Raw genomic sequence first — 23,468 nt, 5'->3', positions numbered from 1 at the left:
TGGGCACAGAACCCCCAGTTCATGGGTAGGTAGAATACCAGGAAATCAGCTTTTGTGGGTTTGGATGACTGCTGATTGTTATCTTGCCTTTCCTATCTCTCCCCCACCCTGAATCTTCCCTTGATTTTGCTGTAGCCAATTATATTAAATCAGACTTTATTGGAACAACTGCATCAGGCAGCAGTGTAAGTCTCCCTCCCCACCACTTTTTTCCAGTAGCTAAGAGGCTGTTGTTGACATCTAAGTGTATTGCTGAGTTACTTTAAAAACTACTTCCGTACCGGGTCATGGGAAAGGTTTTCAGTACAGTATTTTACCCTGATGCATCTATAACTCTAGCAGCAGCCATCAGCAGTACCACTTCTGCAGCTTTTTCAATAAAGAAATAAATCTCACAGTCATTTTTCCTGGGCTCGGCACACCAGTTCCATTAATTAAAATGCACAAAGAGAATACAGCATAAGGGGGGGGTGATTGTGTACCTACCAGTTACCATGGAAATAATTAAGGGCACGCTTAGACTATTGGACTCAGGAGCACTAGTGTCCCCCCTCTTCTTGTGTCTCTCCCTCCCTTGCAGCATGGTTTCTGCAGGAACAGCACCTGAGTGTCGGGTTCAGAGGGGCCCCCCCCACCCGTGCTTTGCTGGCCAGCCTCTAGAAACCTGGGGAGGGATGTAGTGACAAAAGCAACCAAGCATTTCTTGCAGGTTTTGGACCTTTCTTTACATCAGTGGGTGGTTGTTTTTCCTTCTTCCATCACAAGCACCAAAAAGATCTGGCCACCCATCTTGCAGCTCATATAGGTTGCCAGCCTTGCCCCTGTCTCACCCAGCAGAAGCTGAGGGTCATTTATTCCACCCCTGTGGTTGTACCTGGAGAGCACTAGCTATGCTGGAGGCACAGCAAGGATGAGAGGCATCAACACCCTGCAGAGCTGTAGCTGACTCCTCACAGCCACTGCCAGATGCTGGGTGGGAGAGATTAAAGGGCAGGCCTGTCTGGTTTTCCACTGGGAGTATGGACTCCCTATGGCAGACCCTTGAGCCATTGGCATGTCTAAGAAGGACAGTTTGAACAAAATCCATGGCTCATGCAAATTGATATAGTATCCGTAACAGGCACAGAGTGTTAACATTTCATAGTTTGAAAGAACTATACTGTAATATCAGTCCATTTTATTACTCTACTGTTTTGTGCTATTGGTGCCAGCAGAGCTGAGAAGTGAGTTGTCCCCAAAGTGGATCTTTTATGGTGGCTACATACCTGCACTCTTTCATGGACCTGGCTCTGGAGGGGAATATGCGTTAGTGGTACAGACACTTTTGCATAATTCTGCCTCAGGGTTTTTTCTGACCTTCTCCTTTTGACTAGACCTGTTTCTTTCTTTTCCTATGTTGCTTGTCTTTTCCTAAGCCTTAGTCTTGCCTCTTTTCCTCACTTTTACAACTCTCCTGGGTGTATTTCCCTCCACAGCCACTCTTCCTATCTTAGCAATCTGTCCATTTTCTCTTTTTGCCCAAATGAACTTACATTAATTTCCTGTCTTTTGCTTGACTCCCCATTCTTGGTAGCCTCTCGTGCAACTCTGAGGTCTCTCTTACTGCAGCCTCAGCTTTGTGTCCTCCTGTCTCTGCCAAGCATGTACCAGCTGCATGTTGGATGGGTTTCAGCAAACCCTGTTCTCATCCAACTAGTTCCTGATCTCACGCTCCTTGTTCACCCATTTTTTTTTTCTCCTTAGCTTTTGCTTAGAGCGACCAACTCTCTCACCCTCCTTCCTCACTATTCTCTTGCCCTCCTTCACCCTGCTTTCTCTCTGACTGCCAGCCAAGTTTCCTTGCCTATGCTCATCCATCATCTTCCCCACGTATCTCTCAGTCCCAATTTTCCCTGCTTTTCCTTACTCTTCTCCTGCTTCCTTACTCTTATTCCTGTTTTCACAGGATTACACCTTTCGCATTTCAGAAGGCAGTAAAAAGCATCTCTAAGACATAAAGCTTTTTCCTAGATCGTGTCAAGTCCCTGCTTCAAAAGGGAGAATTAGAGCTTCTCAGAGAAAAAGGATGCCAAGACCTTTTAACATGGGCAGTGAGGAGTACTCTTCTTTGGCTTTACTTTCAGCGACATGCGCATCATTTTAATGGAGATACCCAAAATGACATTTAGCAAGAGGCTGCATTTTTTAACAGTTTTAAAGTGGCTCTGAAAAGGGGGAAGTGCCAGACAGCTGTAATAAGCAGCGCTGCTGCCAGCCTCACCTCTGGTTCTTATCATCAGGAAATGCCATTACAGTCTTCCAAGTCCTTTTTCTCAACATGTTGGAAAATATGTAGCCTTGGGAAAATGTGATATGATTCTGCAAATTTTACAAGGCTCCCAGCAGAGTCAGTTGTCCAAGGAGATGATGTGTGAGCAGTGAACTGCTGCCTGCCTTGGTGGCTTCTAAGAGTCGGTTGGGGAGTGAAAGCCCCGCTTTGGAGTTGGACATTGTTTGTGAGTCCCTTGATGGTATATATTTATTTATTTTATATGTATTTATGTACCTCCTAATCATCTTTGCTCAAAGACTAGTACTATATACATAAAGAAGAAAGAAAAAAAGATACCTCACAAATTACAGGAGCCTGTATCACTGAAGCCTTTCCGTTTTGTAGAAGGGTCAGACTAGGATGCTGATATCAAGAAGAAGGTTGGCAATACTACAGAAAACTCACAACTGTTGAAGTACAGTTTTGGATTTTTAATGGATAAACTCAGAGAGCAGTTCCACCAACCTTGTATTGTACAAGGTCTGTCTGCCATGTACTTTTTCCTGGATAGTAAAAGGACGACATGATCCCCAGCGAGTTAATAAGAATAATTCTTATTTGAAGTAGATTTTTGGGTTTTTAATGGATAAACTCAGAGAGGAGTTCTGCCAACCTTATATTGTACAAGGTCTGTCTGTCATGTACTTTTTCCCAGATAGTAAAAGGAAGACATGATCCCCAGTGAGTTAATAAGAATAATTCTTTCATGCCAGGAAAAAAAGTGAAAGGAAAAATGAGCTGCATAAGATTTGCCTGTGACATTTAAAGTCTAAATCTGAGTTTGTCTGAGTAATTTATCTTTGGGTATTTGCAGGAGGGAGAGCAGGAGAATGTGAATGAGTGTGTCTCAGTTATGTCTGAGCTTTCTGATAGATGAAGAGAATTTTTGGTGACTCCATCTGGCCAGAAGGTCTATCCGTGTGATCTCTTCTCCAGCAGATGGAAGGTAACACTAGGAGGAGTCCTTTGATTATCAAAGCATGGGAATTACTCCAGTGCAGTATCACCCTGAGACACCATTTTCTTTCAGAGTGGCAGGTTATGTTTCTGGGCTGTTAGAGAAAGCTGATTTCCCCCTGCTGCACTGAACATGTGTATGCCAGATTTTCTTTGGCAATATTAAACCTATCCACCTTCTGTATCTGTTGCTGGCGAGGAAAGAAATGAAAATAGAGAGTACCCATGTAGAGAACATAGCAAGTGCAAAGGGACCGAAGGAAAAGGATGTGTTAATCAACTTCATTAATATTTCCTTTACAATCGGCGTGGAATCTTGGAGTTTCTATGAGTTACTTTTTGAAACATGTGAAAGATGAGTAGGCTGACCAGAATTTCCTGAATGTAGAGGTTCTTTCTTAAAGACTGTAGCAGGTTTTTTTTCCCACTGCTAGTCTTTCGCCCACAAATTTTTGTTTCCCACTGCTGTTGGTTTTGTGCTGGCACACATGTTCGCAGTATCCCATTGAGCAACCTCACACTTCTGTCAAGACTTCTCTTTGCAACATGCAGTGTTGCATGCGAACCTACCGGCAGTCCTGCATCCAGACTGTCCTTTAATCTGTAGGAATAAGATTCAGTTTATTCTTGCGAGTATGAGGAGTTAACTTACGAAGCAAACGTCAGCCTTCTGTGAATTGCCTACCGCTTTGGCATGTTACCTGTGTGTAACCATCAGAAAGCAGCTATGTGTGTCAGTCCTTGCTTGGAGAGAGAACAAGAAAGGACTGTGCAGCCATGGGAGTCATGGTTCAGCAGGGTTTCCTCTGGTGCCTGGGGAACTATGGGCCAGGGACAACAGTCTCTACCCTTTTTTGCATTGGAGCATGTTCTAGTCCATAGAAGGAGGGTCCGCCTGACCCATGGCACTTTTGGGAGATTGCCACATTTCCAGCAGGGGAGATTGGAGCACTATGTTTATTCTTCAGCCTGTCCTTGTTTCTCATCTGCCTTTCCCCACAGGTGCACATCATGTAGAGTCACTTGAAATGCACCTGTTTTCACCAGCTGTTTACTGGTGAAAGGGCTGGAAGGCATTGGGCAAGGCAAGGGCATGGAAGGCATGAGGAGTGGTGGAGGACTCTGGGTTTGTCTAGTTCAGAGAAAAGGAGGTTGAGGGGTGACCTCTTGGCTCTCTACACCTTCCTGAAGAGGGGAAGCAGAGAGGGAGGTGCTGATCTCTTCTCCCTGGTATCTAGTGATAGGACGAGTGGGAACCGTTCAAAGCTGCGCCAGGGTTGGCTTAGACTGGACATTAGGAAGCATTTCGTGACTGAGAGGGTGGTCAAACAGTGAAATCGCCTTCCTAGAGAGGAGGTCAATGCCCCATGCCTGTCAGAATTTAAGAGATATTTTGATAATGCCCTTAATAACATGCTTTAACTTTTGGTCAGCCCTGAATTGGTCAGGCAGTTGGACTAGATGGTCATTGTAGGTACCTTCCAGCTGAGGAACTATTGTAGTCTATTCTAATATTGTACAGTCTGGACACTGGCTGTGCAGTGGAATTCAACTGTGTTAACGATACACAGCAGACCATAAGGTTAACAAAAGCCATGCCTGTGAAACCACATTTGCCTCAGTCACCACTCCACTTGCTCTGGAGGAGGTTAGGAGAAAGTAATTTGAAGTAGTCCTTTCTTACATATAGACTGCCTTTCCCGACTTATCCATGCTTAGCATTGCAGATCAGGGTAGAGACTTAGTATCTGAGTCACACCTCCATCCAAATTCATAAAGATGGGTAGAGGCCATATTTGCTGTTAGGAAATACTCATGTAGGGTGTCTCACTGTCCATCCATATGGGTCATTATGTATGAACTTGCCCCTTTTACCACATAACCACTGCTGTCTCATCTGTGATGGTAACATGCATTTATACAAGCAGCCAGTGACTTGTTCCTCAGAAACCTGGGGCAGATCAGGAACAGTCAGGTTTTGGGGTGGTTTCTGAAGTGAGATGAAGAATTACATTCTGTGGAGCTTCCCAGCATAATTCACAAATACACCTTGCTATCTGCCCTATTTTTTTTCACCTCCTGCTCAATATTGCTTTTCAACATGAAATTCTTAATCATGGCTCATGTTATATCTTCAGGAAATATCACTATAGTAATCTCACTATTGGTCTTTCGGTGCTCACCAGCGCTGAACAATACAGACGGGACACTAAAACATCTGAGGTTCCAAATGTCAAACCTCAAGATCCTGTTAGAACTTAGCACAGCAGTTGGATTACTCTACAAGCTTTGATTAAAATGAACGTTTACTACTTCTTAAATATTTTTTGTTTGGTTTATTATGTATAAAACTTTTCCTGCCTTAAGTAGCTTTTGTAAACTTACTTTTCTATTAATACCCTAACATGGCTGTGTGTAATTGGCATGTGATTAATATGCCTAATGGAGTTTCTGTCTTGAATGTGATTCCTTTGGCACTTTTTCTCATTTTTCCTCTTTGCTATTCATGTTGGCCACCTGAGACACTTTTTGAATTTTTTTTTTGGCTTGGCATTAATTTTGATTTCATAACCAATATTATTATTATTATTTTATCAAATAACCTGATAAATTGTTACACCAAGACTGCAGCAGCAGCCAAAGCACTGATGCTCTCTAATGGTGCACTTTACTTCTGTTCTGTTATCACTGCCTATTTCATTATTTGCAAGTTGATTACAGCTACGTTTCTCAGAGGCTATGAAATATTCAGCAGCCTGGACTAGCCTGGGGAGAATCACAGCCTTTGCAGTTGAACACCTGCCCTCAAAGGCAAAGAGGAACCAAAAACTTCTTGTCTTTAAAGCTAATGGGGAAATTCCTTCTCTGCTTGAGCTTTCCCACAACGCTGACTTAGAGGTGCATGCTAATTAAAAATTGCTCCTTTATTTATGCTTGTCATTGGACGGGGGGAAGAGTAAGAATAAATATACAACTAATGCATTTCTGCCATATGAGCCTGGGTACAGCAAAGAAGGAAAGAAATGCCGGTCTAATTGGTTGCCTGTGTGTCAGTGTGAGGCAGTTGGCGTTCTGGGTGGAGTTGGGAAAAAAGCTCTCCGTTAAGGGCAAAAATTAACACTACCGGTTATGTTCTCACACTTTGATTCTCTGGAGGACTGCCAGCAATGATTGACTGAAATGTGCAATATTTTACCAAGTAGGAAACAGATAAGATTTTTATAAACAGGATACTTCATCATTAAAGTAAAGAAACAATTGCTTTGACCTTGACACTGAATGAGTAAGGCCAGCATTGTGATAATTGAGAATGTAGCTAAGCAACAGTTCTCCAGGAGCTTGCACTGCTTTATTTTTAGTAGACTACACCAGTAAGGTGGGGGGGGAGGGAATAAGCAAAGCAACTGGTTAATGCTTACAAAAAATAGACCTTTTTTTCTGTCTTTGTGCGAAAAGTTTGAGTTGTAATATACACTTATAGTGATTTTAATTTGGGTTTATGTCAAAAGAAAGTAATTGAATCAGTATATCTTCCTGTGGTCTGAACAAGCAGATAGTCTGACAGTATCCCTGGTTTCTTAAGCTGCTTTAGGGACTTGAGTCTCTCCTGAAAATTAATGGTGTAGAATAAATGGCGTACTCCTTTGGAAATAGTCTATTTTATATCTATCTCTGCTTACTTTGGTGGTAATTAGATTTCCTAATCTTACTGTTAGCACTGTACAGCCTAATTTATTTGAAAAGTTGGACAGTAGTTTTAACTAAATTAATTTGCAAAGTCCTTTAAGTTCTTGCAACCACTTGCTGTAGATAGGCTCTAACTTTGGTTTAAACTACTCTTACAATACTACAGCAAGGCAGTTCCCTACAAATTTAACAGTGTAAGACTCTTTAAATCTGAAATGAACGTCCAGGGAAAGGAAGGTACTTTCTTCTAGCTAAGTCAATTTACAAACCAAGTTAGTTTAATTTTTCACATAGGCAGTGGAAGGAAAGTCAGTCTGAGAAGTTCAACATTTCTATTATGTAGGCATTGCAGGATTGATTGCAACCACTTGGCCACTCAGTTATCCCGTAAGTGCGTGTTGCAAGGCTGGTGCTAATGGAAAGTTTGCAACCTCTTTAACCCTGTTCCTAGTAAATCTCTCATCACTGAGTTGGATGCTCTTTCTTTAGACGCCAAACCAATACAGTTACTAAGTAACAACGAGTTTCTGCTCAGAAACCCCAAGCAGTTGTAGAAATGTCTCTGAAGATACTGGTACTACATGTGTATAAACTACTGCAGCTTTACATATAGGAACTTTTCATTCTGATTTGGTCTATGAAATCCATATTATTGGCAAGATTACATAGGTAAGTGAATAAAAATGTCCTAATTCTCAGCCTAACTTCTTTATCAGATCTTTGAAAGTCAGTGAATAGTAAACAGACAAAAATAATAAAAAGGAGTTAAAAAAACTGTACTAGTTACTTTTAAGTATTTTAAATACCGGAAGGAAACCTTTTTCTAAAGTACTTTTCTCTGGATATTATTTTAAATTTGAAGAAACAGGAGATAATGTATGTTGTCTGTTACATTCTCATAGTGCGGCATAATTGAATTCAGAATTGTGATTTTTTCTTTCTTTTTTTTTTGCCTAGGAGGAAACGTTTGTCAATACCGTATATCACTTGAACATCAAGCTCTACAGAGACTCGAAGGTAATTATTTATGCAGCTGGGTTTTTTTTCCTGTGGTGGTCAGCTTGGCTTTAGTTCAGTTTTGTGAAGACCCCTGTAATACATGAAGGTGCCAGTGCTAAGCAATTTAACTGGGTAGCAGCAATGTTACAAGTGGTTTTCACAGAAGCTATTGCTTACAGCTTCATGATCCATGATGGGCTATGAGATGTCACTCTGCGTGTGCATATAAAATAAAGATGTGATACATCTTGAAAATGCAGTCGTTGGTTTCACGTCTTGGAAAGCAGCAGTACCAGTTCCAGCTGAAAGGTAAAATCAGCTGGATATGGGTTTGTATATGGTCATTCAGAAATCCTTTCCTTACCCCTTAGTCTTCCAGCTGGTTGTCTTCCTGGAGCTGTGCAAGAGACACCACATGCTCTGTAGCCCTGGCACACGCTTTCCTGCCCCAGATAGTGGGACTTTTGGTCAGTGGATCTGTTTTGGTCAAGCAGAGCAATAACTACCTCATTGGATATTGCCACTTTTTCTCGTTTTGCCAAGTTCTTAAAAGCTAGTTCTGCTGTTGCAGTTGCTGTAGATGCTGCAGATCTATACATTGCATTTGCTTGTTTCAAAGCCTGTTTTGAAAGCATAGCAAATGAAGTCTCCATTGGTATGGACAGGAAATAAATAACAAAATAGGCAGCTGGGGGTTCATGTTTCAGGTTCAAGTTACAAAGCCATCTCACTCTGGAGGGTATGGAAAAGAATACTGTGGTTAGGAAGTTAGTCAGGGCATGCATTCTGCAAGGCATATCTGGTACCTTTGCATGGAGACCAGTGAGATCTAGCCTTCAGTATGCAGACTGGTGCTGCTTGCCTTCATTTACTGGAGGTCTGATGAAATTTGAGCAACATCAAATTTATATTGGGTTGCCACTTAAATAATTAGCACCTCCCAACACCTGGCAGATGGTGAATTTTCACACCCTGCAGGGGTTTTTTTTATTCTGGCCCTTGCTGGGTGGCTGTTCCTAGGAAGTGATGGTATGGTTACTGGACCGGATTTGGTTCTAATGCATTCAGTTTGTGGCTTAGTTGAGAAATACTGGGAAGATTTCAAGTCCCTTCCTTAGCGCAACGATAGCCTTCAGACTTTCTGTGGAATTAGTGCTTTGCTAATGCATACTAAGCAGGTGGTCTTTACTTATGACAGGTTGATAAGACGATAAGCAGATAACCTTGAGGGTAACCACATTGCACTAACTGGCCTGGTGCATGTTCCTAGCTTTTCCTAAAGGTAGGGTGGGCTGCTCAGACGAGGTTACTGGTTTAACTTTGCTTTTGCAGAAGCTGAGAGCACACCTCTGGTAACATCCTCAGTTACCACAGCCTGACTGACCAGGTACCTCCTAAGCTACAGTGACTGATTGTACAAGTTGGTGTGAATATACTCCAAGTCCCTTGCTCAGTCTCTTTTTGTTATCTGTACATAGTACAGAGATGCTTCAATCCCAAATCATGAGCCCATGGGAAGTGCATAAATATAACTGAGATATGATTGATGGAAACATTGCTTCTTGGTAGTAGTTATCTTTAAAAGGAACATAGAAATCCATGAGCTTGAGCAGACACCTTAAAGTTGTACAGTCAATTTAATATTACACGTGCTTCTGGAACCTTATCTTATAGAAGCCAGAGGATTGTGATAGTTGTCTTCAAATGTGTCAAAGATGAAGCAGTTTAGTTCTGAACTCTCATTCTTTGTAAAAGACACTCAGATCTGGAAACGAAACACCTCTGAAAGGTGAGGAGTTTTCTTCTCTCTCTCCCCTGTTGAATAGCTCATCGTTTTGGAAATTCTGTTTGCAATAAAAATGTGCTGATAACTCTGCTGCATGTCTAAAGGACCTGGATAATCTGAACTCTTGCACAGGAAGTCAGAAATTGTGAACAGGCTATCATGCCATGTAATCCTCCATCAGTGTTAGACAGCAACACAGTGCCATCTGAGCGCAGCTGTAGATCCAGCGAATCTTCCTTCTGGTTCAAAAAAGTTGGGAATCTTAGAGCTTAAAAAAAGAAGATTGTTTTATTGGGGTTTTAGGGTCTTTTTAAAACCTGGATTTACTTCTCTGATGCCATTTATGGTACGATCCAGAAACAGTTGTTTGGCCTTGAGTGAGGCTGGAAGGTCAAGCAGCTTTGCTGGTGGAGACATAATGTCAAACTTCATCCTGGCAGCATGGGATTTTTGACTGTGTAAAAAACCAAACACCACCACCCGCCAGCCCACGGCCCCTGCACCTTACAGCTGTGGTTTAGAGAGTGGCTGAAGGAAGTACCTTCAGATGGAGGCGGGGAAGGCAAGTGTGGCCAGTGATAAAGGAGGTGGGTTGACTGAGGACTTCTTTCAGCCTGTCAGGCTGCCGAGGGTCTCTCAGCGCGCAACTACATCTCCAGATGCTGCATACACAAAACCATCTGGGTTTTTCACTGAGGGGTTCCTCCCCTGAGGTTGGTATGGCTCTGCCACATCAAGGTCAAGAGGCTACAGCCAGTTTTAGGAAACGTAATTATTAATTTAAATAGCATAAAAAGTATAAGAAAGTGTGAGTCAAGTACTTGCTGGTGAAGTGGTCCTGTCACCACCCAAGGGTTGACAGAAATACATGTTGTGCAGTCATTTTGTTACAAGCAGAGGAATGGCAGTTTCCTGTGATAGGTGTTTTGCGGTGAGGGATGTGTGAGGGGTGAAGAGCAGGGCAGGGGTTGCTCAGGTAGATCTCTGTCGCAAGGCATCTGAGGTGTTTGCAGGCCCTCCCCAGCAAACCTGCCTCTTGTGCAGGACGCATAGGCCTGGACTGACGTATGTGGTGGTTGTGTCTGGACTTCACAGTGGTCTGCCATGCTCCTTGTGTCTGTGCCCTGGGTTGCCTGGCCTGGTGTTGGCATGAAAGAAAGGGTGTGAGCCGGGTGCTCGTAGGGGAGGGCTCGTCAAGACTGGGGAAGCGCTGTCAGGAGCCCAGCTGCGCCCGCTGCCGGAAAGGCAGTGAGAAGGGATGAAGAGATGCATCTCTCGGAGCTGCTTCAGCGTATGAGACATGTGGTTTGGTGCTTAAAATTTACAGCTTGCCTGTGTTGGAATTCAGGAGTAGCTGCTCTGCTTTCAGTTTCCATCCTGCCTGTTTTCCTAATAATGTTCCTATGCACACAGTCTACCACCACACCAGGGGCTGGAGTTTGTATCTATTCAGCAAGAATAAAAAAACCATACAAGCTTCAGCCTGAGCCTTCCTTCTCCTTTTTGCTTGTCTGCATTTTAGGCAGTTTTGGAGGTTTTTTTTTGTTGTTTGTGTTTGTTTTTTTTTCTTGGGTAGTTTTTTGGTTTCTTTTTTTCCGGAAAGCCCCCTCTCTTGTTTTTAGCACTTTACTTTCTTTGAGTTGATAAAAGCATTTCCTATCTGTATTGATGCTAATGGGCTCCACCATGCTGGCTAGCGGGAGCCTCAAGACATCTCTTATCTCTGCCATCATCAGTGGTAGCTTCTGCACGTCTGCAGGTTTTATTCCCCGAGATGTCAGGTTTTCCCTCTGCTGTCTTTAGATTGCCCTTCCAGATGGCCAGCTCTCCTGCAGGAGTAAGCACCCCCAGGCAAGGGCACTCAGCTGCAGCTCCTCAATCTGAAAGGGTCATAAATACATGAAGTTTGTGCTTTTCATTACACTAAATGTAACAGGGGGAGCTGCCTTGTCAGCATGCTCCCAAGAGGAGGATCTGCACTGAAAGGTCTGCGTAACAGCAGGGGGGGCCAAAAAAACCGTTTTGAGAGCAATGTCCCTGGGCTGGATGTTGGTGACTTGGAGTCACTGATGTCACAGTTCATCCGTGGGTCTGACTACAGCTTTCTGTCTTGTCTTAACCTCCTTGTTTTCATCCTCCTTTGCTGTTTGTGTGGCTGTGCTACCAAGCCTGGATGCCTGTGGCTGTTGTGAGGGGCTGGTGGCAGTGAGTAGGTTGCCCCATGTCCCAGAATAACCCAGCAGCCTCCTCCCGGGTTTCCAGCGTGACGTCTATGTTTTGAAGTGAGGATCTGTGAGACTTTGGCCCTGCTGGCCCTTGATGAGCTGGGAACAGAGGTGACGTGCACTTCTGGCAGAGGCTGAGTGCTGCCACCTGACACAGCCCAAGCTTTCCTGGTGCTGGAGGACACGGAGGTGGAAGGAAGGAGGTGCAGGTCCACCTTCAATAAGGTGAGGGAAAACAGGCGAGCAGTGATTCCTACCAATGCTGCTCACTATATGGTGTGCTTAACAAAACCCACCCCTCAGGCGTAATGTAAAGGAATTAAAGAACCACCTCGCGACAGGAGTTAAGGTCGTTTTATACAGACTTGTCCTGAAGAAGTGGAGTGATTCAAATATTGCTGCGGTGGGTTTGCATCTGCAGGGCTACAGTGGTGGTGTCAGACCAACAAACTCTGCTGACTGCGAAAATAGGCTAACGTTGCAGGAATGACTAAGGTAGTTACAGAGCTGCATGAATTATTAATTTACCCTGCGTTTGTTTTACTTTTGATCCCTGTCCCTCTGCAAAAAAAAAAAAAAAAGGCAATTTTGGAAGACGGTGTTTTCAAAATAAAAAATAAGTCAGTCGTAATAACAGCTTTGCTATGCAGATGTGCACTGAAACTACTCCAAGAGGAACAGAGTAAAAAATCAGTTGCTGCTGTATCTATCTCTGTAACGTGAATATTTGAAATTTGTATGTAAGTATTCACCAAACACTTTGCAATCAGAACATCTATTCACAATTTAAGAGGACAATATTATTAGTCTTCAAATAGGATACGCAGTGACATAGTGGTAGTGCTTTCTCAATAACCCTCCTTTAAGCTCAGTTTAGAAAGCATTTGGTTTGTTATTAAAATTAGTCTACGTATTTGAGACAGACTTCAGCTGAACAACTGCCTAACACGTGCTAGACACACATTGATTTTTTTGTCTTAGCCCAATGTTTCCCTTGGGCATCATATTATTTATTCATAAAGCAGAAATGATGTCTGACAGGCAGTTAGAGGGGTGTAGAGCTGTAGTCCAGAAACAATGTGAAAAGCTTTGCAAGGACCCCAAGAAATCAATGTGCTGGTGCTAAAGAGCAGCCTTTTAATTCTGAGCACACGTTCTTGCGATCGTTCAGTGTGGAAAAGGAAATTTAAATAACAAATAGTTACTATTAAAACTGCAGGCCTAAATTTTCATTCATCTTCATTCCAATTATCTGAGCCAAGGTGGAAGTAGGCAGAGAAGGCAACTAGCCAAGCCCAGACACCTCTCAGCCATAAAGCAGGCTCGTTGCTCTAGCCCTAATTTGCACATTTGTATGTAGATTTCTGTTGGAAGCAAGGTATTTTTATCAATAAAGATTTAAAACCTGAACGTTGTTCAGACAGCCAGATATTCCTAAAATGCGCATGATTCATAACCACTTACTCTAATTGAGTGTTAGACTGAGGTCTGTACAACAGATTAAAATAATAAATAGCGGGTATTTTTAGAATGTGAGCTGAAATATTTTGATAAGCTAGTCATTGTGATAGACCTGTTTGAAAAAAATTGGGCAAAAGGAGATTTGTTCTGGTTTTGTTCATTCAAAATTAGATCACAGCATACTATCAAGCAGTATTTGCTGTTGGAAGATATATTTTATTTCCAAAAATGTTCTGTCTACTGAAAAAAAAAATCAAACTCACAAGTGTTCTTAGGAGAACTTTTATCTGACTTTATACTTCTCTCAGCAAGATAAGTAACTTTAATTATTGAAGTATTATATTTGAAATGAGATAGACATCTGAGTATCTTGTCAAATCAGGTGACTTTGGAATTTTTCTTGTTATTTAAAACACAGATTATGTAGTTGAGAAAAAAGCACATCATCATCTAATGAAATATTTCATCTTAATGCATAAATACAACGGAGCAGAATTAAATTTGTTCTGGCATTTCTTGACTTTCTAGTACTTGACTTTGAATGTGGATGTTCTTTATATAGGGTTAGGAATTGCAAAATTTGCTTTGCATATTTTGAGGGGGGAGGGGAAATGTAAGAAAAGAATTCTTTACTGTATAGACATGAAAGTTACTGTCTTTCTCTTGGTTAATAAGAAGGTCATGTTATTTACAGTGAAACTAAGGCACCTATTAACCTCGTGAATCTATGAAGTTGACACGTATTCCTTAAATTGGTCTGCAGAACACCTTATAGTTGTTTTCCCTGGGGAAGGTTTTGACCTCTTCAGTAACGAAACATCACAATAAATGCAATTTTAAATCACTCAACTGGGACAGCATAATCTGCATCCATCCAGAATAAAAGTGCCTGGAGTGTGCACACATTTATATTTTTCTTCCCAGGAAGTGGTCTTTAAAAAGAAGAGCAAAATATGATATGTCATTGGTATCTTTTAGGAGATGAAATGTATGAACTTTCACATTTAGTGTTCTGACGTATGAATATGGCATTGGGGAAGCACTACAGTGTTTTCAGATGACTGTCTTTCATGGATTTGAAAATCTAATTTCATTTGACTCAATGTGAAGAAAGTGTACCAAAAATGACATTTTTCTGGGCTATTGTACATGTTGAAATGGGCACTTTTTTTAATGGTTGCTATTTGATGAGAACACGAAGACGTGAAAATACTTCATGTCTCAAAAATGAATGCATTTTGATTTGTTCTTGCCAATACGGTTGTTAACTCACAAGTTACCATGTATTTACAAATAGGTTTTAAATAACAAATTTACTGCATTGCGTTAAGGATGTCTGAATGTTAAGTAGTGACTTTAAATGTCACTTTTCCAAACTGTTAAACCAGAGCTGTAATAATAATTCTTTTAATCTGTTTAGATAGCTGGTAGCCGGTCAATTAATAAGGTTTGTTCATCCAAAGCTCAACTGCGTCTCTCTGCCTCTCTGAACTCTATTTTCTTAATTTAGTTCTGTCATTACTGTTGTCAGGAACATAACTCTTTGCTTTTGACAGCAGAAAAATATGCAGCCCCAGATAAAGCACTAAAACATGAATACACGCATTTTCTGCTTCACCAGCCTGGAGTGCTCTTCAGGACACTCAGACAGAGGATGTCTGCACCAGAGCTGGTCACCCAAGGTCTCCCTCTTGTCAGGGGAGGGAAGTAGCTGCTTTTAGGACATGGTCCATTTAACTTATTTTGGAGGCTTGTTTTGTTGTACTCTAAGTTGCATCTTGTAGGAGCCTTATGGGATGCTGTAGTCTGAAGGGAATGTAGGTACCCAGTTGTGGGGTAGAATTCAGCTTCAGGCTGACACATGCATGTTGAGTTACTTTTGATCAGCTGAGTCCTCATGAGCACAGCATCCCTGTTTGAATCAGTGGGGATGTCATCCCTTTAGCCAGTGGAGCCTGGAAAGCAGTAGTGCTCTCCCTGAGCCAGGTGCTGCTCTGTGGGATCGATTGCTACAGATGACTGACCAGGCTGGATGGGACACAATGTTCTTAATATGGCTACTGCCATAAAAGACAATAAAAAATGTTTCTACAAATACATTAACAACAAAAGGAGGGCTAAGGAGAATCTCCATCCTTTATTGGATGCAGGGGGAAACATAGTGACAAAGGCTGAGGAAAAGGCTGACATACTTAATGCCTTCTTTGCCTCAGTCTTTAATGGTAAGAATAGTTGTTCTCTGGGCACCCAGGCCCCTGAGCTGGAAAACAGGGACCGGGAGCAGAATGAAGCCCCCATAATCCAAGGGGAAATGGTTAGTGACCTGCTACACCACTCAGACACACACAATTCCATGGGGCGAGATGGGATCCACCCAAGGGTACTGAGGGAGCTGGCAGAAGTGCTCACCAAGTCACTTTCCATCCTTTATCAGCAGTCCTGGCTATTTGGGGAGGTCTCAGTTGCCTGGAGATTAGCAAATGTGATGCCCATCTACAAGAAGGGCCTGAAGGAGGATCTGGGGAACTACAGGCCTGTCAGCCTGACCTCAGTGCTGGGGAAGGTTATGAAGCAGATCATCCTGAGTGCCATCACGTGGCACGTACAGGACAACCAGGGGATTAGGCCCAGCCAGCATGGGTTTATGAAAGGCAGGTCCTGCTGGACTAGCCTGATCTCCTTCTATGACAAGGTGACCTGCTTATTGGATGAGAGAAAGGGTGTGGATGTTGCCTACCTAAACTTTAGTAAAGCGTTTGACACTGTTTCCCACAGTGTTCTCCGGGAGAAACTGTCTGCTCAAGGCTTGGACAGCTGTACTCTTCACTGGGTAAAAAACTGGCTGGATGGCCAGGCCCAAAGAGTTGTGGTCAAAGGAGTTAAATCCAGTTGGTGGCCAGTCACAAGTGGTGTTTCCCAGGACTTGGTACTGGGGCCTTTAATATTTAAGGATTAATATCTTTATCAGTGTTCTGGACAAAGGGATCAAGTGCACCCTTAGTACGTTTGCAGATGACACCAAGTTGGGCGGGAGTGTTGATCTGCTCGAGGGTAGGAAGGCTCTACAGAGGGTTCTGGACAGGCTGGATCAATGGGCCAAGGCCAACCGTATGAGGTTCAAGGAGGCTCAGTGCCGGGTCCTGCACTTGGGTCACAACAACCCCATGCAATGGTACAGGCTTGGGGAAGAATGGCTGGAGAGCTGCACGGTGGAAAAGAACCTGGGGGTGTTGTCAACAGCCAGCTGAACGTGAGCCAGCAGTGTGCCCAGGTGGCCAAGAAGGCCAACAGCATCCTGGCTTGTATCAGGAATAGTGCGGCCAGCAGGAGTAGGGAAGTGATTGCGCCCCTGTACTCGGCACTGGTGAGGCCACACCTTGAATATCCTGTCCAGTTTTGGGCCCCTCAGTACAAGAAGGACATTGAGGTGCTGGAGCATGTCCAGAGAAGGGCAAAAAAGCTGATGAAGGGTCTGGAGAACACATCCTCTGAGGAGCAGCTGAGGGAACTGGTTTTTTTTAGCCTGGAGAAGAGGAGGCTCAGGGGAGACCTTATCGCTCCCTACAGCTACCTGAAAGGAGGTTGTAGCGAGGTGGGTGTTGGTCTCTTTTCCCAAGTAACGAGTGATAGGGCAAGAGGAAATGGCCTCAGGTCGCACCAGGGGAAGTTTAGATTGGATATTAGGAAAAATTTATTTACTGAAAGGTTTGTCAAACATTGGAACAGTCTGCCCAGGGAAGTGGTGGAGTCAGCATCCCTGGAGGTAATTAAAAGACATGTGGATGTGGTGCTTAGGGACGTGGTTTAGTGGTAGACTTGGCAGTACTGGGTTAAGAGCTGGCCTTGATGATCTTAAAGGTCCTTTCCAACCTAAATGATTCTATGATTCTTGTTACCAGGATGCTGGGACTCAGTGTACTCCTCCAACCTACAGTTATTTAGGACAGTGATATATTAGCAAGCTAGTATGTTACCTACTGGCTTTCCTTTGGGTGTTGATTCTTACTAGCTTTTAAAGGACATAGTGAAGAGCCCTAAGCAAAAAAAAAAAAAAAAAAAAAAGATAAGCCATATTTTTAACAGGCATTTCATTGTTAAGGTTTATCAGCAAAAAGAGTTTCCTTAATTTTGTGATGTTGATGTGTTCCTAAAATTGCTTTATTCTGACCCTTTGCTGGAACCTTAGATAAAAAGTGGTTGATTTGGAAACTACTGTTAAAAAGGGTATGGGAAGATGTCTTTTGCATTTTTCTTTTTTTATCTTTTTTCACCCTAAACAATAATTTACCTAATGTCAACATGTCTTTGGTGAAATACCTTGCCTCACCAAATAGAGAGGTATTTTCAGAGGCTTAGTACGAGTTTGGGAGGTACTAGTCCATCTCATCGGTCAGTTGGATAAAAGACAGCACTGCTGTTGAGACTGTCATCTATTGAAAGGCAAATGTGTTTCAGGACCAAGGTTTGTTACTGAGCTGAAACGGAACCCAGATGCCTCTGCTCTTTTACCTTTGTAAAATGGCTAGGCTAAGGAGGCAAGAGAAAAAAATACTATCTGAAATATTTTCAAAGAGAATTAAATAGCAAGCACATATGTAAATCAATTTATAAAACACCAAATTAGCTGTGGAACATAGAAGTTTCCAACTGTTGCATTACACATATTTTAAGAGTCATTAGAAGATAGTAACTCATGAAAAGAACCAACTTCCCTAATGATGTCCTGGGATTAAAAAATCAACCGTGAAGAATGTTGAATAAGGCATGCTTCTTCCTCCAGAGATGTCTGTGGACTGAGAGGTGTTCAGGAGTTGCCCAAGGGATGCCTGTGGTCATGACGCAATGCCCCCTGTCAGTCCACTGGCAAGCATGGCCCACATATAGCTTGTGCAGCTTTTACCTTGTTCAAAACTGCCGTAAAAAGAAATTTGTTTTCTTGTGAGCATTTATGTAATGTTCATCTATCTTTCCTATAAGAATGGTAGTAAGAAGCAGCCTGATTTCATATGCAAAGCTATTCTGGCCCATCCATCCACATATCCCTCCAGTTCACCCGCAATATCAGCTTCATCACTGGCCTGTTGTGTATTCAAACCAGCATCTGTGGGCTTTATTTGTTGCTACTGACGAAGTTAAGGATGAGCTGTGGGCAGACATCAACACACTTAACCTCATTTTCTCCTTTTAAATCCCTTCTTAAAATCTCCTCTCCCATAATCCCTGAAAAAAAAAAAAGTAGGTTAGTAAAGTGTTACAGCCACTGCCTTTTATGTTGACTGATGCTGTCTGTTTCCTCCTACTTCCTTGCCAACCATCCATATCCACTTATTGGCCTTTTGTTAATGTTTAAATATGACTCTCTGAGGCAAGAACCATCTTTTTTGTTCTCTCTCAGCACAGCCTCCAGAATGCCTGTGTCCTGGCATGGGAATCCTACATGCTACTGTAACTCAAGAAGAGAAAATAACTGTGATGGCTCAGTGCTTCACAACTTTCATAGGCTTTTTCACAGTGCCATGTGAGGAAAATGAATTTGTTATCATATGGCAAAGGTGAAAAATGAAGGCATATGTCCTTAATAAAGAATGTACTTAAAATATTTCCATTCATTTTGAATGTCTGAGCTGAAATAAAGATATCTTTTTTTCTTAAGGGCGTGTGACGTTCCGTAGTATTTAATATAATATTTCCCAGCGCTTCCATTTGCAGGCATATGTTCAGCACTGCTGCAGATCAACAGTGGTAAATGGGAGGTTTGAGTATGGGGTCAAATGGAGGTTTGCTCAGTGTTTTCCCAAGCATCCATAGGATCTTTTTGCCCCCAGTTTAATCATAACACTTCCTCAAGTCTCCTGCCATGGTGGCTTTATGCCTTCCAGATTATGGAATGAAGGCAACACAATCCTATGAGCTGGTGGTACTCAGAAAATCAATAATACAGGAGCCTTCCCCTACACCTCTGTCCATATACACCTGTGTAGACTCTCAGCTCTCACATGAGGGTGTGATGCATGCCTGGACTGCAAGGACAGGCTGAGGTAGGACCACAGGCATTAGGAGCTGTGCTTTCAGGACACTGTGTATTTTGCTGCAGGCAGGCATGTACATGTGGCAGAGCTGTGGGCTCCGCACGCTGCCACAGTGCTCGGCTGAGCCCGGGTGGCTGCTCCTGTTGGAAGAGAGTCAGCCTGGGAAGATTTGGGTGGGTTTGTGCTGGGACAACAAAAGGCTCCTCCACACCTGCTACATACACGGAGTATTTTTACACCATTACACACTATATAATTATAAATGTAAATATAAATGAAATTTTTTACATAAAACACCTCAACTGTTGTTACTACTCAGTAGTTTTCTTAAAATTTAAGTTAAACTTCAGAATCTTTTATTATTTCAATAGGGGTTTTGTTAATTGGAATAGCACAATTAGGGAACAAATGTTTAATGAGGGACAGCAGTCTTTCTGTAGATTGCATATCTCATAAAAACTCTCCAGTGTGCTGTTAAAAGCATTTGCTTCCTTTTATTGAAATGTAGGGCCCGCACACAATACATGCCAGTGTAGGGTAGGATAAACTTTTAGCTACCTTTTGGCATGGGAATATTTTAATTGCCATTGAATATATTTTTTAATGTCCCTCGTCAAATCTGGGTGTTGTACTCTTATTATACAGGGTTTGATGGTGTTCCCTCCCTGAAATCATGCTAAATCTCAATGTATGGCTTTTTTTGGTGCATAGGAACATCATGATTTTAAATGTCACTGTCTGTGATGCTTTTGAGACAAGGAGCATATACCAAGGAGAAACTACACTTCCTTTTCAGTTGCGTTTCCTTTTCGGACATCCTCTTTGTGATGTCTTTTGATGAGCCATTGTGCTCTCTCAGTAAAGTGGGTACTGTTGGAGGTCCAGGTACTTTGCATCTTTGGCATGGAGACTATCTCAATTTTACATGATAAACAAGAGGAATACAACTCATCTGATGATGGTGGATTTTGATTGCTGGCATATGGTGCCAGAAAAGTTAGCGAATAGGAGGGGTACATAGACATTATTTACATATCTTCTGTATTTGCCCGATGTTTCTCAGTATGTGCATGTGTCATGCATTTCTAATTGGTGCTTGAACAAATATAGTGGGGCCTACACTACAACACTTTTTCCTGGTGTGAAAGAGGTTGTAGAATGAAAAGTTAAAATATACAAAGCTCAGTCTCTAAAAATGTATGAAATAATACATTTCTTGCCTATTGAGGAAGTCATATAATGGATCTGGAAATAGAAATAATTTAAAACCACAAAATCAGAAGTATTAGGTCAAGCTTTTCCAAACTGAATTAAAATATATTTGAAAGGAAGATCTCTGAGATGCAGCAAAGTTAGTTTATTTTTGTCTCTCCAGAGAGTCTGACCTGGACATCCATGTTCAGAGGAGAAGAGGTGTTCCGTACCTGGAGGACTCCAGCTGCAGGGACTTGCTGCCCTGCGGACACTGTCAGCAAAGCTGCCCATTACGATGGCACTTTCTGTAGCGCAGGCGCGGGGCTACTCTCTGCCATGCTCAGACCATCCATTCAGTTTAAGCAACAGTCATATCATGGCTTGGCTCAGTAGTGGCTTGACCCCTCCCTTAAGTTCAGTACTATGACTAAAACCTACTATATTTTCTTCCGGCTATTTTATACACGGTATAACTTAACTGCTGCTTGGGAATTTAGATTGACTATTGTTAATCAGTTTAATCAGTGAAAAATCCACATAATGCTTACCTAGTTCTTCTAAAGGAAGTATTGAGCACACTCTGCCTTGACACCACCAGGAATGGATTTCGGCTTGGGCTTTCAGCCTGACCTCTGCACGTTCTTATGACTGTATATTAAGAGACTGTATCTTGTCTGAAGCCATCAAAACCTTTTAACTTCTTAACTTCGTGGCCACCCATTGAATAAAGAAAGCTGCAAGCATCCCACTGAATATAAGCTTTTTTTCAGAGCTAGTGAAGCTGTAGTCTCCAACTTGCTTTGAGGTAACTGAAAAAGAAAATGGGAAGAATCAGTCCTATCAATATACCATCGCTATGTTTCTGTTTAGAGGCCTTTCAAGCATGCTTTTGCGAACGATTGCCTTAAAGCTTTTAATTTTATTGTGCTGCAAGAAGCTGAGCAACATTTTCAGTTCTTATTCATAGCATATACTCTTGGCATATATTCCTGCAGTTCACATCAGGCAGAAATCCCCCTTGAATTAAATGGGCTTTTTGCCTGACACAGTCTCTCATTCTAACTAAATTAGCAGTAACAGACTTAACTATGAATTTTTTTTTGCTCTGGGCACATTCCCTAATAATTACCCTCCACTAGTAAATACTTCACCATATCAGTGAGATACAAGAGCTTTTAATTCTTTAAACTCAGCAACTGTCTTTTATTTCAGGACTGGTTCTGTTGGAAGAGGAATTTGGTTTATTTTTATGGTAAGAGAGATCACTCTTAAAAACAAGCCTGAATATATAATTAGGACATTGCCTTATGAAATTACTACCTTATAATATGTCAGATTTGAAGTTCTTCCCCACTGAGCACCTTCTGCATTAAAGATTGAAGTGGCCAGGTCCAGGAGGGGTGGGTTCTTTTTTAAATGCTTTTATTTTCCAGGTATTTATTAATATTGAGTAGAAGCTGATTCATGCTAGACTACATTTTTAGTATGGATTTAATCCCACCAGGAATCAGGGTAGTGGAACGTGCTGCATGGCAGCTGGCACAACAGCATTTTTAATCAAATAATAGATTCCAGCTGGTGGGGAGTCAACTGAGTTCTGAAGCAGACGTGACTTAATGCAGATCTTCCTTATTTCTTCAATAAAATGCATTACCTTTGCATATTAAGCAAATGTAAATGGAGGAGGGGAAGTGAAGGAAAGCAAATTTGTAGGTTTGCTAGAAATAAAACTAATCATTATAACCTCATAAGGTAAGTTAAGCAAGGGAGAATAGAGGGGTTTGTGTTTTGCATGATAAATTATCAGGGTCTCTTCTCACATATCATGAAATGATTTCTGGTTTGCAGGTGTGCTTGTGATTACAAAGTTCATTTTCTATACTCTGTCCTTGAATACCTTATTTAGTGCTCTTCAGCTACCTACTGCTGTCACTGTCACCAGAAGTCATCCTCACGTTAGTCATCAGTCCTTGCATGGTACTTACCTCCTTAGGTTACAGTACAGTGGTGTGAACAATTAATCCCAGCAGCAAAGGTGGTGGTCTTTCTGGTGTCACTGAACTGACACTTGTTTCAGACAGCCCTTTTTCAGTAATGTCTTTTTGCTCTGCTTTCACTAAAAGTGTAAAGATTTTGGCAGGATTCAGACAATTAGGATCTTACTGATACGTAGAGCTGAAACGATGTGATTGTGCTGCAAAGCCAAATGTAATGGTACTGGAAAGGTCAGTGCATATTGGAAAATGTCACCAGGTGCTGCATTTTCAATGATTTTTCTTTTTAGCTTCTATCCCACAATCTAAGCTCAGCTCTTAGCTAGGATGAGCAACTCATTCATCACTTGATGCTTATCAGGATTTAGTTCATGCTGTTGAAAGAAGTGGCAAATGCCACAAAAAGAACATACAGTGGCTAAGGCTTTTTCTTCTCCTAGTTTTCTCCGTCTGGAAGCTGAAGCAATATGCTGGCTAGTTGCTCTTCTGTTATTTAGCTGTTGGGTGTTCCTCACAGAACCGAGGTGAAGTTCAGCTTCGCCCCACCAGAATCAGCAGGGTCTCAGTGGGAGCAGGTATTCTGCTGCTGAGAAGCACGAACCTTCAAGGAGCTGATAACTCCTATCCCATTAGCTAGAGCTGCAGAGATTTTATATATCACACAGTCCAGGCTGAAAGTAAATAGAGTATGAAAAGGCATGTCTGGTGTGAGGAGACCCTTTCTGCGCTCAGGGATCACCATTCCCTCCCAGTCCCCCTGAGGTCGCTTGCTTCAGTCAGGAGGCACTGCATGATAGCAAGATCAAAGCCGCTGGAAGCAATCAG

The 23,468-nt window shown here is 42.2% G+C and overlaps 1 protein-coding gene across 3 annotated transcripts in view; it reads left to right on the top strand.

Moving 5' to 3' along the window:
- The window catches only part of PAG1 (phosphoprotein membrane anchor with glycosphingolipid microdomains 1), a 117,508-nt gene that overhangs the window by 19,393 nt on the left and 74,647 nt on the right, over positions 1-23,468 (top strand). For all 3 annotated transcript variants that reach the window (XM_075085303.1, XM_075085300.1, XM_075085301.1), the window contains one exon: positions 7,913-7,972. The gene's annotated coding sequence lies outside the window, so the exon portion shown is untranslated. The remainder of the gene's footprint in view (positions 1-7,912; positions 7,973-23,468) is intronic.

The sequence above is a fragment of the Phalacrocorax aristotelis genome, chromosome 2 (assembly GCF_949628215.1).
Source record: "Phalacrocorax aristotelis chromosome 2, bGulAri2.1, whole genome shotgun sequence".
NCBI classification, from domain to species: domain Eukaryota; kingdom Metazoa; phylum Chordata; class Aves; order Suliformes; family Phalacrocoracidae; genus Phalacrocorax; species Phalacrocorax aristotelis.
Note: the sequence above shows the minus strand (reverse complement) of the source record. Positions and strands in the feature narration are given on the sequence as shown.